The sequence below is a fragment of the Lagenorhynchus albirostris genome, chromosome 6 (assembly GCF_949774975.1).
Source record: "Lagenorhynchus albirostris chromosome 6, mLagAlb1.1, whole genome shotgun sequence".
NCBI classification, from domain to species: Eukaryota; Metazoa; Chordata; class Mammalia; order Artiodactyla; family Delphinidae; genus Lagenorhynchus; species Lagenorhynchus albirostris.
In genome coordinates, this window is record NC_083100.1 from 24,800,506 (window position 1) to 24,815,524 (window position 15,019).

Sequence of the window (15,019 nt, forward strand, 5' to 3'; positions counted from 1 at the left end):
TCGAGGTATCAGTTAAGAAGAGGTCAGCAGGATGTCAGAAGGTCTTAGGCTTCAGTAGAAAATACTTGAGTCACTTTTTTTTTTTTTTTTTTTTTTTTTTGCGGTACGCGGGCCTCCACGGTTGTGGCCTCTGCCGTTGCGGAGCACAGGCTCCGGACGAGCAGGCTCAGAGACCATGGCTCACGGGCCCAGCCGCTCCGTGGCATGTGGGATCTTCCCGGACCAGGGCACGAGCCCGTGTCCCTGCATCGGCAGGCGGACTCTCAACCACTGCACCACCAGGGAAGCCCTTGAGTAACTTTCGATTAAGAAAATCCATGAAAAGTCTCTCTAATTCTCTGAAGAAAGAAAAATCCTTAGGCCTAGACCCATGAATTTCCAGTAGAATTTGGGATTTGATGCACATCTCTTTTCCCTTAAGAGGAAGATACAGAATGACGACGTGTAACCACACCATGATTATAATGTAACAAAATTGTGAACTTTAACACTAAAGTGGCACAGAAAAATTATTTTATCTTTCAGTTTTTTGTTCACATCCCTGTACATTTATAATACTTTCTGTGTGTGATAAATACAGATTTAAAAACATGTTTCATTTGACTGTAGGGGACTCATGTGGATAAAAAGTCTCACTTCTTTACTAGGGAATAAAAAGAGGGCACAATTATGAGCCACTTGATTATAAATCAATTTTTTTGATTATTATTAATTTTGAATAAGAGTTGGCCACCTCCGTCTTCCCCAGCGCCCCCCTCCCTGGGCTTATAGCTATCACACAGGTTTGTGAAAGTATGCAGATGAGCCTTAAGCTACCAGCCCAGTGCTCATTATGCTTGGCGTGACACTAACTGGTCCTTGGCTCATTTGAATAAGTTGAACCCAAAGTGTATAAGAATTATCCACCCTGCTGAGGAAAGGGAGGTGCTAAATCAAGAGTAGAGGTTCAGCTAGATAAAAGGATGATTAATGAAAAGAGGAGAAATGGAGAACTATGAAGACAATGCAGTTGGACCTAACATGGATTTGTTATTGGAAGCCTGTGTTAAAGGAAAGAATCTGAGTTAAAGCTTTGGACATAGAGTAACCCTAAAAATAATGCCTTTCCATTATTTAGTAAATTTTCAGTTTGCCAGTTTGATAGAATAATTTAAATTATATTAGCTAACTGTTTCTTGATTGATTGATTGATGGGCACGTTCTGTGGGATCTTAGTTCCCGGACTAGGAATCGAACCCGTGTCTCCTGCAGTAGAAGCACGGCATCCTAACCACTGGACCACCAGGGAAGACCTCTGTTCCATTTTTAATGATAAGTTTGGAAATTTGGCTCTGAGTATGTTCCATATTGAATATGGATGTACGCAGCATTTCAGAGTAGTTCCAGCAATTACTGGATTGGAAAATAGTGCTAGTAAAATGATTTTAATTCCATCTACTTGTTTAAACTGGTTGCCCTGGCTTCCTTATGCAGTGATCTTTTCTTTAATTGTGCAACCTTTCATTAAAGCACCGGTGAGGATGATAGAAAACAATTCATTGATGTAATTGTAACTAGCCTGTCATACACAACTTGGGAAAGCAGCAAATCCCACAGCATGGGGTCCACATTATGCAACTCGGCTGGCATTTAGATGAGTTCCTTTTCATTGAAAATATATTAACTCTAATCCTTTTAAGAGTATAAGTAATGCATGTGTAAATCTACGTTGTGCAAATATACATGTGTTTTCTAACCTCAGTAATTTTAGTTAAGAAGTAAATCTACGGTAGCAATTAGTTTGCCATTTTAGATATTGAGAAGAGTGTAAGGCTCAAGAATAAGGAAGTACTTGAAAGATAATGTTATAGAATTACATAACATATGGGATTCAGATCTGTGTGAGTTATATATTTTGCATAAAAAGTTACCCCAAGATTTAGCACTTTAAAAAAGCAAACACGTGTTATCTCACAGATTGAGAGATTAGGAGAGTGGTTTAGCAGTCAGTCTAACTCAGTGTCTCTGTGGAGGTGGCAGTCAAGCTCCTGGCTGGGGCTGTGGTCACCTCCAAGCTCACTCACATTGTTCACAGGCATCAGTTTCTTGTCAGCTGTTGGCTGGAGATCTATTTTTCTCATTATTTGGACATCTCCATAGGCTACCTGAGAAAAAAGAAAGCATGAGAGAGAGACAGAGAGTGCAAGAGCATCCAAAATGGGAGCCTGATGCCTCAAACCTTTTGCATTCTAACCACAGAGGTAACATATCATCGTTTCTACCATATTCTGTTCATTTAAAATGAGTCACTAAGTCCAACCCACATTTAAATGGAGAGAAATCGAGCTATACCTCTTAAAGGCAGAAATGTTAAATAACTTGTGGATATATTGTTTAAACTACCACATGGACTTTGAATTTTAAAGATAGATATGCATTTCCTCCATGTATTTCACATATGAGAAACTCAAGGCCCAGTGAAAAATGATTTGTGCAAAGACGCAGAGACATTTGAGATAGAGCTAACATCCCCCAACTGCCTGCTCTTTGAAAAGTGTTTCTCTGTGTGCATGTTTGCAAACAGATCTCATCTATATAAAAGTCACCAGATAATACTTAATTTTCTGGATAATTGATACTCTTAAATGACAATATTGGGTCTAATCATGTTAGAAAGGTTCATTCTTCCTTCCTGCCTCTTCAAAAATACTATATTGACCACAATTCACCAAGATTCATTGATCATGCAACGTCATCATTAGGAGCATCATTTATATCATATGAGCAAACAGTGATATAGTCTTGGTCTGTTGTTTTCTCCTACACTGATGTTCCAAGACAGTAGTATCAGGGGTGAGTATTAAGACTACAAATGTAAGCCTGGGACCAGATCATGAAGGACCTGATGTGCCATGATAAGAAGTATGACATGTTCCCTGAGATCAGTGAGATTTCATGGGTGTGTTTTTGCAGGGAAATGACATCAAGACTTGCATTTTAACACTGTTATTCTGGTGAACATATGAAGAAAAGATTAGCAACAAGAAGGGTTAAAGCCAAGGAGATCAGTTAGGAGTCGACTGTAATTGTAGTTAAAATAATGATGGTCTGGGGCTTCCCTGGTGGCGCAGTGGTTGAGAGTCCGCCTGCTGATGCAGGGGACACGGGTTCGTGCCCCAGTCCGGGAAGATCCCACATGCCACGGAGTGGCTGGGCCCGTGAGCCATGGCCGCTGAGCCTGCGCGTCCGGAGCCTGTGCTCCGCAAGGGGAGAGGCCACAACCGTGAGAGGCCCGCATACCAAAAAAAAAAAAAAATGATCGTCTGAACTAATAACCTAGTAACAATGGGCCTAACAAAAGTGGATTAGTTTCAGAGATATTAGGGAGATAGTGGTCCACTTGGTGAAGGAAGGAAAGGATTCCTTCAAGTCTTTGTCTTGGACAATTGATTGGAGGGAGGTATCATTCATTAAGCTAAGGAATTAGAAGAGAGGCATATTTTTAGACAAAATTATCCTACTAGTGAAAAGTGATAAAATACAAAAAAACTTATTTGCTTACTTTACCAGGGAGACAATGAAAAATAAACAAATGCTGTTTTCACAATTAGATAAGCTGTACAATCAACATTGATTTTTCTTTGGTCTTATGTTGAAAATAATATTCTGTAGTTTGAACTATTTGAATACTGAATACAATAATAGGCTTGGTTGGGCATGTGTGCATTCCCTCCCTCGTGCTGACAGTTCTTGATGTCTGTGCTGACTGAGACAATTTAGAGGGATGGACTGGATTATTTTCCTATCCACCACTTCTGTTTATACAGAATTTACACTTGACTGTAGTGACGCTAATCATGGCAGAACTGATCAAATTCAGCTCCCCTGCTGGTGAACTCAGCCAATAAGCCATTCATGACTGACAGGCGTTCCTGCTTTCCTTTGCCTTTTTTTCCCCCCACTCTTAAACACATTGGAATTTATGAGACACCTTCCTTTATGCTCCCACATCTATGTCCGTTAAGAGGAAATGCCAGGGAGGGTTTGTTTGGGCCAGAGCAACAGCTTACATTTAGCTCTCTCCACACTTTCCTCCTCCCTCTGCATAAATACGAGGCCGAGGAGAGCTAGGACCGAGCTTCTTGACTTTGTGTGTATCATGGACACTTGTGCTAGTCTTATGAAGCCTGGGCACTCGTTCAGAAAAATGATTTTAAATACATCACATAAAATATATAGGATTATAAAGCATACCAGTTATATTGAACTGGTTATCAAAATAGTATTTAAAATTTTACTGATATAGTAATATGTATATATATACTCATTTCATAATTCATTAAATTAAGAGCTCTAGCAGTGAGTCTAATAACTAATATAATTTCAAAGTAGTAATGTCAATAGTATTTTGAGAAATCTATAACAACTGCAATATAATAGGGCAATATCTCTGACTTTTATTGATGACAACTGACAGACACTTTAAACTATTCAATACTGTGATTTGTTGACTGCATCTGTAATTGAAGGAAATGTTAAATTTCAGTTAGAGTTCAGTGAAAATTAAGAAGCATTTTTTCTTTCCCACCACAAGTTCATGGATCCCTGAATTCTGTGGCCGACAGTTTAAAAACCTCTGGTATAGGACAGTGTTACTCAAGTTTTAATGTGTGTGAGAATTATCTGGAGAGCTTGTTAAAACACAGATTTATGGGTCCCTTCCCAGGAGATGCTGACTTAGAATGTCTGGGGTGGGGACGAAGAACATATATTTTAAACATCTATTCAATGTGATTTTCATGTATCAGGTTCCAGAATTATCCTTCAAGAAATAAAAGCTTAAGATATAGAATAATATTTATAAAGACATTGGGATGGCATATAGCTATTGGTAGGTCATTACCCTGTGTCAACATTCCAGCTTTTGTATCTTCTCTATAATAATAATTATTATTTGCTGTTATTATAAAATTGTTATATAGAGAAACTACATATAGGATATTTTGGATATGTATAAAAATATATATAAATTATTATAGAAATAATAATGATTATTATTTGTTGCATCATAATTCTGTGAACAATATGATTTTTTAAAAGACAATCTTTAGGATATCTAACAAAATAAAGCATAGCGAGGGGTAATAATCATAAATGCAATGCAGTGAAGTCCTGTGACATTGAAATCATTTCAGTAATTTTACAGTACATTTGAACTGCAGCACCATTCATCTGCTGAGTTTCCATTAACTTTGCTTAAAATCCTCTGTCCACAAAGAAGCACAAGTGTCAAGTTTCTCCTTCATGCTCAGAGACCTGGCTTGAATCACAATGCTGCAGAAGATAATTGCTATTAATTAAAACATTCCTATCAGGATGTGTTTTGTTTTAATGCATACTGAACATGTTCATAACCTCTGCCATCTCCATTATTGGAAAAGAAAAATAAGAGAGTACTGTTCTTTGACTCTCCCCATCTCTCCTGGGGTTTCCCTAGTGTCATTGAACAGCCTTTTTGATTGGCTGGTACCTTAAAAAAAAAAAAAAAGCAGTAGGGGAACAATATTACAACACGTTGCAGAATAGCCTCATTATTGTCAAATTAGATTCACTGACCTTCACTGCCATTTACCAGGAAGAAACAGGCAGCATATCAAGGATGGTTTGCAGTGAGTAAATCCACACTAAGTGTCACTCAGCTGTAACTAGCTCCCTTATGCTATTTTAACTTTTAGGCTTTTAAACAGATAGCCTATTAATACATAGGCTTATGTGAGTAATATATACAGAACTCTATGCATGTACTTTTTTTTTTTTTTTTAATGTTGACGCTTCTTTTGTAATTTTTATTTTTGGCTGAGTTGGGTCTTTGTTTCTGTGCAAGGGCTTTCTCTAGTTGTGGCAAGCGGGGGCCACCCTTCATCGCCGTGCACGGGCCTCTCACTGTTGTGGCCTCTCTTGTTGCGGAGCACAAGCTCCAGACGCGCAGGCTCAGTGGTTGTGGCTCACGGGCCTAGTTGCTCCACGGCATGTGGGATCTTCCCAGACCAGGGCTCGAACCCGTGTCCCCTGCATTAGCAGGCAGATTCTCAACCACTGCACCACCAGGGAAGCCCCCATTTTTATATTTGAAGTAAATTGTATTCCAAGAGACACCCCCCCCACACACACACACAATCAGTACTTGTAGGTGAAATCTATAGCAGAAAGAAACCTCAAATCAAAAATTCCCATTTTTAGGGATTTCTTTGACCAATCTCTCTACTTCTATATTGTGTGACTAATATAAGATCACTCATATTTTCTTTTGCAAAATTAAAAAAATGGCTCTATGAAAAATTAACTACATTGTCTTTTTTTTTTTTTTTTTTACTTCCCAGTGCTTTTAGGGAATATACATTTGGGAGCCACTGTGGTCTCAGTCAACTGCATCCATCCGAATAACTTAGAGGCTACTAAATACACAAATCCCCAGATTTCTTCAAGATCCAATGAATCATTGTCTTTTCAATACACATTTGAGGTGATACTTTTGTGTACTGGTTTTGAGAACCACTTTGGAGGTAACAAAAAAGTCTCAGCTTCCTTTACTGGTAGCACAGTTTGGTTGTAAAAGTCTGGGCTTTGGATTTCACTACTTGTCATATTATAAGGACTTATTAAATATTTATCGCATAAATGTATGTGAATATATGAATGACACAAAACTTGCCTACAGCACTTACTGGTAATGTGATCTATGCAAGTTACTTGAGCTCAGTTTCCTCATCTGAAAATTGGGAATAATAATAGTACTTTTCTACTTTGGGTTGTAATGATTAAATGGAATAATTTCTGTAAGGTGCTCAGCAAAGAGCTGGACAACTCTAAGAACTCAACAAATGTTACCTACTGTTACCACTTAAAAAGTATTTTGACTTTTATTTTCTTTATCAGTAAAATGTTAATAGATTAATATCTGTTTATCCTACCTTTAGGAAAACTGCAAGGTTTCATATACAGCAATGGGAATGATAATGCTTTATGAACTGAAATGTACCACAAAAATATATGGTATTAGTAAAAAGGAGATGGGAGCTCTGTGTGATATAATTTAATATGAATATGTGTATAAATTATGATAGTTGAATTTAAAAGGAATAAAAATATAGCATGCTGTTGGCCATAGCACATTGTATTTTCCTTTTCATAGGATTTACGGTACTCTATATCAGAAATTGTTTGTGTCCTACTTCTTCATAGATTCTATGCCTATCAAAGAACATGGATTTTATTGAAGGTCAGTAAGTAGCCACTGAAGGATGTTTCTGGGGTTTCTGTTCGGCAAGCTTGTAGGAGGCCTTTGTCCTACTGGCAGCCTCTATTCTTCTCTTATTTTGGGAAGCAGGTGCCTCCAACTTTTGGCAGAGGGGGTTTTGACTCTGGAAATCTAATATGGGCTTAATGTACGGAGAACCGAAGAAAGAAAAAAAATGAACTTTTGCCGAGATTTATTTTTAGAAAAGAGGCAAATGAACTTTAATAATTTCAGTAGCCTACTCAGTTAGTTAATATTTTCCACAGTAATGCTGCATAACAAACAATCTCAAAACTTAGTGGCTTAAAATAACAAAACTTTCATTCCCAATCATATGTCTGTGGATTAGCTGATCTAGTCGGAGCCTGCTTTCAAGTTGCACATTTTCCCCAAGTGTCTCTCATCCACCTTGAGAGCTGTTCTTCCCATAAGGACGATAGAAGTAAAATATGGGGCCATGGAACATGCAGTGCCTCTTAATGCCCGGGCTTAGAATTAGCACACTCTTTTTTCTGCACATATTCTGTTGGCCAGATTCTGTCACAAGGCCAAACCCAGTTTTAGTTGGGCGGGGAAATGCACTCTACCTATATACAGTGAGAGACAGTGCAAAGTCACTTAACAAAGGTGCATGAATCGCCCCCCACCCTGACCCCCAGGAAGGGACAGGAGACAGCTGGGTGTCAGGAGGGAGGAGTTGAGAACAAAAGTGCAATCCACAACTGCCAATAGCCTAATTTACCAAGACAAGGGGAGTCAGGAATCTGGAAGTGGGAAGTGTGGAATGTGGTTGGCTGAACTGTGCTTTCTTCACTCTCCTGGACAGCAAAGTGCGTGACCATAAAAGCCCGCAGGACCACGTGCAGGAAGGTTAGAGACTACAAATACGACATTTGTTCTAAGATTTTGGGGGCCCAAAAAGCTAAAGAAAAGAAGATGAGTTTCTTAATATCAGTGTTAGGATGTTGAAATCTCCCTTTTAATGATTACTTTTAAGAAAAATAAACTTGGTAATAATCTACGTATTTATTATCACTGGTAGGAATGAAATTGTCACATAGAGCATATTTATACAGTTAAGATATTCCAGGGGTAGAGAAAAAATAATTTAAATTATTCATGGTTTGGGAGAAATGATAATTAAGAAGGTACCAGATGTTAGATGGAAACTTAGTTACTAGGGACAGCTCCCTAAAATATTTATCTGTTGAAGAGATAGCTGTTTTTTGTAGTTCTTACTATGATGGAGACTAAAAAATAGGCCAATGCCTGTTTTCACAAAGTGGTGTTATGTGTTGAAACATGTCATCATGCATCTCCTTTTTCAAATCAATATGTGCTTTTTTCACACCTGGTACTTTCTTCTACAAACTCTAACTTGCCAGGTAACTCTGACTTTGAAAAGATATTTATATACACACATACACATACATATATAATTCATGTGGAATGTGGACAGTGGAGCTCATTCATTCTATTGAGTTTAAAATATATCATTGTTCTTCAAAACATTTTTTCTGTGCAGCTAATTATAATGTGGCATTTAATGTGCTCAGTGGAAGTCAGGAACTATAACAATGGATTTGCTTTTTTAAAATAATTTGATCATTAACTGAGACTTGAAGATTGAGTAAGAAGTTAGTTTAGTGAGGAAAGGTTGGAAATAATAGTGCCCCTGCAGTGAGAAGAGTGTAAAGACCTGAAGGTGAGAGAAACTGGGAGAAATTCAGGATGGCAGGAGTGAAGAGTTGGTAGGATTTGGGGGTAGGTGATGCTGAGTTGTAAGGCTGGACAGGTAGAGAGGCTAGATGATGCATGGCCTTTAAAGTCTTTCATCATCAAAGCTCAGGGAAACTATTGACAGATTTTAAGTACAAGGTGCTGCATGATAAGATTTATGTTTTTGTTTTTAATCATGTTTCTAAAAGAAGTCTTATGGCAGTATGCAAAATGCTTTGGATGAATTCTGTTTAGATGGATGCAACAGCACAATCTGGACAATAGATGACAGGGGTATAGTCTGGGGTAGTACTATTCGAGTTGCAGAGGAATGAGGACAAGAAAAGCTATTTTAGATATGGAATCACAGTGACTTGTTAACGCATGTGCTGTGAGGCAAGGGAGAATGCTGAGGGGAAAATAACTCAGCATTCAGCCTAGAGTAGCAAAGGGCTATTAGTGGTCATTCACTGAATGAGGAATCATAAGAAGGAGAGAAGCTCATTTTGACAAAATGACACTTTTAGTTTGGGACCTTTAGGTTTTGAAGTGTCTTTAGACGTTTGAATGGAAGTGTGCATGAAGCAGTTAGATGTATGGATGGATAAAACCTCAAAAGAGTGATGTGGGCTAAAGATAGAAATATGGGCACCACTAGTATATGGATAATAATGAAGGCCACAGGCATAGATGAGATTGTTCAGGGAGAGAATAGAGAGAATATAGAATAAGAGAAGAGGGTCTAAGTTCCACAGAAAACTATTTAAATGGCAGATGAAGGAAGAGTCACTTGCAAGGAAGACTGAAAGGAAAGTCCAGAGAGAAATAAGAAAACAAGGATAGTAAACAGATGAGGGCAGGAGAAAGCAATATATTCTGTAAACCTGATTAATGACAGCTACCAATTATCTGAGTCCTAGGATGTGCTAAACACTATTTATGCCAACTGTGTGGATTATTTTATTTAATCATCATAGAAACTCTAGAGTATATTAACTCCCTTTTAGAGAGGAAACTATGCTTTATACTCTGAAACCATGTATCTTGTCATTCTGGAAAACAGATGCAAATTAGAAAGCTTAAAAATGTTGAATACACTATTTCATTTTCTTTCATATGTGATAGGTGAACTGTTTATTTTATTTAATCCAGACTTGGTTGTGCTAACCTTCCACAAGGTGGGTACCAACTTATGGAACTGATATTTCAGTTGGAGAAAGTTAGGGTTATGGTCAATATTACTGCCATTATTTTTAAGTGGCAGAGACAACCATTCTTCCTGAACAACCTGCTATGAAGGCCAAGCATGCATGAACAGAGTTTAGTGCCATAATCAAATAAAACTTACATTGAAGGTTATCTCACATGAATTTAATGATATGCATAATTGTTATTCTACTGCATGATAATTATGCATGAATGTAAGCAGCTCTTGTAAATGATGGTGATTTGTATGAGTTTAGCACAGCCAAGCACAAGCAGAATGAATCTAGCAAAATAATGGGTACTCTCAGGAGGTGAGAAGTGTGAGGGGAGTCTGTGTTCTTCAGTAGAGTCTCAAAATGAGCTCTTCTTAGAGGAAAAAGGTAGACAAAGGAGGATTGAGGAAGAAAAAGTGAAAGTGTGGAAGAGGAGAAAATTACTGTTACTAGTTATCATGGGTAGAATTGTGTCCCCCTAAAGAGATATATTAAAGTCCTAATTCCTAATACCTCTGAATGTGACCTTATTTGAAAGTAGGTCATTACAAATGTAATAAGTTAAAATGAGGTCCTATTGGACAAATAGACAACTAAGCCAATATGAGTAGTGTCCTTATAAAAATACAGTCATGTAAAGACAGCGACACAGAAAGACCATGTGAAGATGGAGGTGGAAAGTAGAGTCATGCTGCCACAAGCCAAGGAATGCCTGGGGCAGGAAGCGGGAAGAATCAAGGAAGGATCCTTTCATAGAATCTTTCATAGTGTCTGGCCCTGCCGACACCTTGATTTTGAAATTCTAGCTTTCAGACCTGAGACGATCAGTTTCTGTTTTTCTAAGCCACTCAGTTTGAGGTACTTTATTACGGTAGCACTAGGAAACTAATTCACTAGTTTTGCAAGTTCCATCCTCACCTCTGATTATGGGCAAATTTGGGTATTTTATACATGAACACATATTAGTTGCTTTCTGCTTGGATAGTATTTCTTTAGCTACCAAAGGAAACATGGCTGAACAAGATAAACACAGTCTCTGCCATGCAAGAGTTTATTGTGTATGACTTTGATGTTCCTATTTCCATGGTACTTCATGTTATACTGGAACAGCTGTTAAATTGTATTGGAATGATTTGTTGCCATGTCTGTCTCCCCAAAACAATAGTGAAATCTTAAGGGCAGGGGCCTAATAAGTGCTAAAAAAATAAATTCTTACTGAATGAAAAAAAAAAAAAGAAAGAATGAATGAATGAATGAATTCCTTTTGGGGGTAAAAGAAAATAGACATTTTATTGTTTAATGATGAAGCAGGGATAATGGAAGGGTGTGTGTGTGTGTGTGTGTGTGTGTGTGTGTGTGTGTGTGTGTGTGTACATGTTTTCTTTCTTTAAATATAAGAACATCTTGGTATCTCTGACCATTAAGAATAGGACACGTGAAACATCTTCAATGGTATATACTACTGTGCTGCTGTTTCTATCTTCCTGTAAGTTAGCAAAACGTTTTTCCTCCTCTTGTAGACTTTGTTGTCTTCAAATATTATTGGATTTTATAAGTTGTTTATTGTCTCGTAAAATTTACAGCACCTTTTAACTTTTTATGACCCATTTCATTTTATGAATCCATAAAAACAATAAATATTTTTAAAAGAAAAAGAATTCATATAATGATCCTGATGGTTTGAAAGTTCTGTGTGAAGGTATGTGAAGATGATACTTCAAGCAGCTGTTAGAGGTTTTACCAACAGGTAAGGCATGAAAAGATAAATTACCCTTTCCATGTATCATTTGCATGAATTTGGCAAATCAAAAGTAAAGGTAAAATATAATAGGTTAATTGTTATTTATCAATTTGTGGTGTGTTTGATCTATAAATTCTGTTAAAAAAGCAAGTATGTTTTCTTTATCTTTGATGTCTCCTCTTTTCTTCACCTGTCCAGCCCTCCTTCATCTCCAGGACTTTGCAAAGTACATAGTAGATTATATTTCTTATGATTCCTTCTCCTGTTATCAAGAGAAAATGATACCATTTCATATGTTTTTCTCTCACATTTATTTTCAAACTGTGAGGGAATTCTGAAAATGATAATAACTTGATTGTTCTTGTACCTCACAAAGATGATACACAAATACACACACCTCTATTGATACTTCCTCCCCTTTGGGGTTATACTAGGTGTGCTGGAGGCTCATATGCATATTCCTCTTTGTAGGTATAATTCCCTGAATCCAGCTAGTTTTAGTCTACATTCATTGCAGGGAAAAAATTGGAATAAAGCTGTGTATGCCTAAAGCTGCGACAGAGTTTGGGACCAATTATGCCACTGTAACTTTTCTTTAAGTCAAAGGAATGTTCTTTGAGAATTGTGCTGCCCCCTGGTGATGCACAGAGTAATAGAATAGAACCTTTAAATGAGTTTAATAATATGTATTCTTCATTAATAAAAGCAAATTCTGACACTGAGTCTGCAAAAAACGATGTAATTCAATAAATAAGAATAAAGACAATTGGCCTGAGATGATTAAGGATGCCACCTCCTCACCACTGCAAATGTGAAGAAACTTTGTGTCACTGCAGTTTCTCCAATTGAGGGTTACTAGTGAGCTCCAAGCAGAAGATGAGAGCAAACTTTACAACATTTTTCAAAGTAACAGGATTTTATTTTAGTGGATGTAATTTTTCTTCTGAGAAGTCTTATATCCTGAAGGAGACTTTCAGTACATAATCCCCAATTTATTTAATTCTGCTTGAGAAGATGCTTCTTTTCTTTCTTTCTCCAATGTTTACAGAGAGATTTTTAGAGTTCTGTACTTTGGAAGTTAGAGAGTAGTTTGTGGATTCTTCATTTATTTTAATCTCTGAACTGCATTCTTTGAGTTTTATCCTGTGTGCTTTAGGAATAATAATTCCCATTTGATGTCCCACGGCTGAGTGCTATTTAGAGGCTCTCTAGATGATTTTGAACATAGAATTTTAGAACTGGCAGTGACCTTAGAGATCATCTTATCTCTAACTCAAATGACTCTAGGTTGTCTAATTCCACATATTGTATTATGGAGAAAGCCAATTATTTCATAATTATAATTATTGTTTTAAAAGTGTGCAAACAACAACAAACAGGGCTTTTCTGTACCGACTAATTTTTTTTCCTAGATATCCCTTCCCTTTATCATGTGCCTGTATTAGTTTTATCCTATCTTAACCAATGTCCTCTTGACTAGGGATCCTCGGGTTTTGAGGGAGAGTTGGGGTGGAGAAGGGAAGTCTGGCACTATTCTGCAGCTGCAATTCCGAATCTATTCAGAAAGCAAATCTGGGGAAGTTCACAGACTTCACTGCACACACAGAATTGGTGTTTGTGTGTTGTTAATTAAGAAACATTAAATAGAGTGAATGCCTTCAGTAGTTAGGGACCTCTCTGCAAAAAGCCCCCTAGCTGTTCAGAGATAAATAACATAGGGGTCCTTGAGAAGTTTAAGTGTTGCTGGCATTGCTGTGGAATTTCACTGCTTCAGAGCCAACACAGTGCTTTATGCAAGTTAAAGTCCCCAGGCGACACTTGACCCTCAAGTGTGCTGACTTTTCAAAAAGAAGAAGAAATAGTGCATATTTTCAAATGAAGAATCATTACTTAGCTAAGAATTGTTTTTTTGTACTTAGTACCATATGCTTCTAGAGTTCTCTTGTCAACAATTTTTGGCACTCGTGTGTTGGCTATTTATTTAATGTTGAGGTTGAAAACAGGGAGCAACAGAAGGCAGAGAATTGAATAAAAAAGAGCAAAGCAGTTCCCAGTCCGTGACTGTTCAGGATAACTAACAGACATGGTGTGCATTAATGGTCATTAAGGAGCCGAGTCTAAAAATATAACTGGCACTAGAATGAATAATTATTTCTTTACCTCAGCTAAATTTTTAGGCTGAAAGCTGGAGATATTGGCCAGAGCTAACTCAAGCAATAATATCAAGATGCCAGGATGATGTGAAGCTACATGAAACTGCAGGCTTCCATCAGACCTCCTTTATGAGAAAGGCAGCAGGAACGTGGCCCCCTAGTGGGGACACACTAGGAAGCACATATGGGCTACGCCCTTGGGCCATTGGAGAAACGGGGAGAACCAGACTCTCAAAAAAGCAGATTTTCTTTTTAAGTAGCTACATTTAACTCCATTTAACCAGAACTTGAAAAAAAAAATAAGATATTGCTCAGGATCTACTGTACAATTATATAATCGACTGTTTAGCCAAATGTTCTTAAGTACCCATGCCAAGTTTCATGCTATAGTTTTCTTACTGGCCACAGAGTATTATGCTTGGGAATCCTTTCCATAAAGCTAGACAGTTTCATGAAGGCTTCTATGTAACATGAGGCACTGTGCCATTTGCATATAGCCTGTGAATGGAGAGTCCTATCCTATTTCTGCTCCTGATTAGCGGTTTGATCTCTGTTGAGCACTTTGACTTATCAGTCTGTTTTCTCATCTATATGTATAAACTGGACTTGATGATCTCTAAAGATCTTTGTGGTTCTTACATTCTGGTCATTAAAAATAACATGTAGGTCACATGTAAGCTGGGAATTCGGGACAAATTTTAACACTTCAACAACCACTTATCCATTCATCCATTCATCCAATCATTAAATATTTATTGGGTGCCTACTATGGGTCAAAAACTTGTAAATGCTATAAATATAGCAGTGAACAAAATACAGCCCTTGCCCTCACAGAGCTTACATTCTAGATAAAGATACAACATGGCGGGTGGTGATAAGTGATATGAAGGGTAATGATTTAGAACAGTGCTACTCAAAGTGCCATATGTAG

The 15,019-nt window shown here is 37.5% G+C and overlaps 1 protein-coding gene and 1 pseudogene across 1 annotated transcript in view; one reads left to right on the plus strand and one right to left on the minus strand.

Annotated features, from left to right (window-relative positions):
- Positions 1 to 15,019, plus strand: part of ERBB4 (erb-b2 receptor tyrosine kinase 4) — a 1,131,344-nt gene that overhangs the window by 403,259 nt on the left and 713,066 nt on the right. The gene's annotated exons all lie outside the window — the stretch shown is intronic.
- The window catches only part of LOC132521910 (NAD-dependent protein deacetylase sirtuin-7-like), a 78,200-nt pseudogene that overhangs the window by 48,834 nt on the left and 14,347 nt on the right, over positions 1 to 15,019 (minus strand).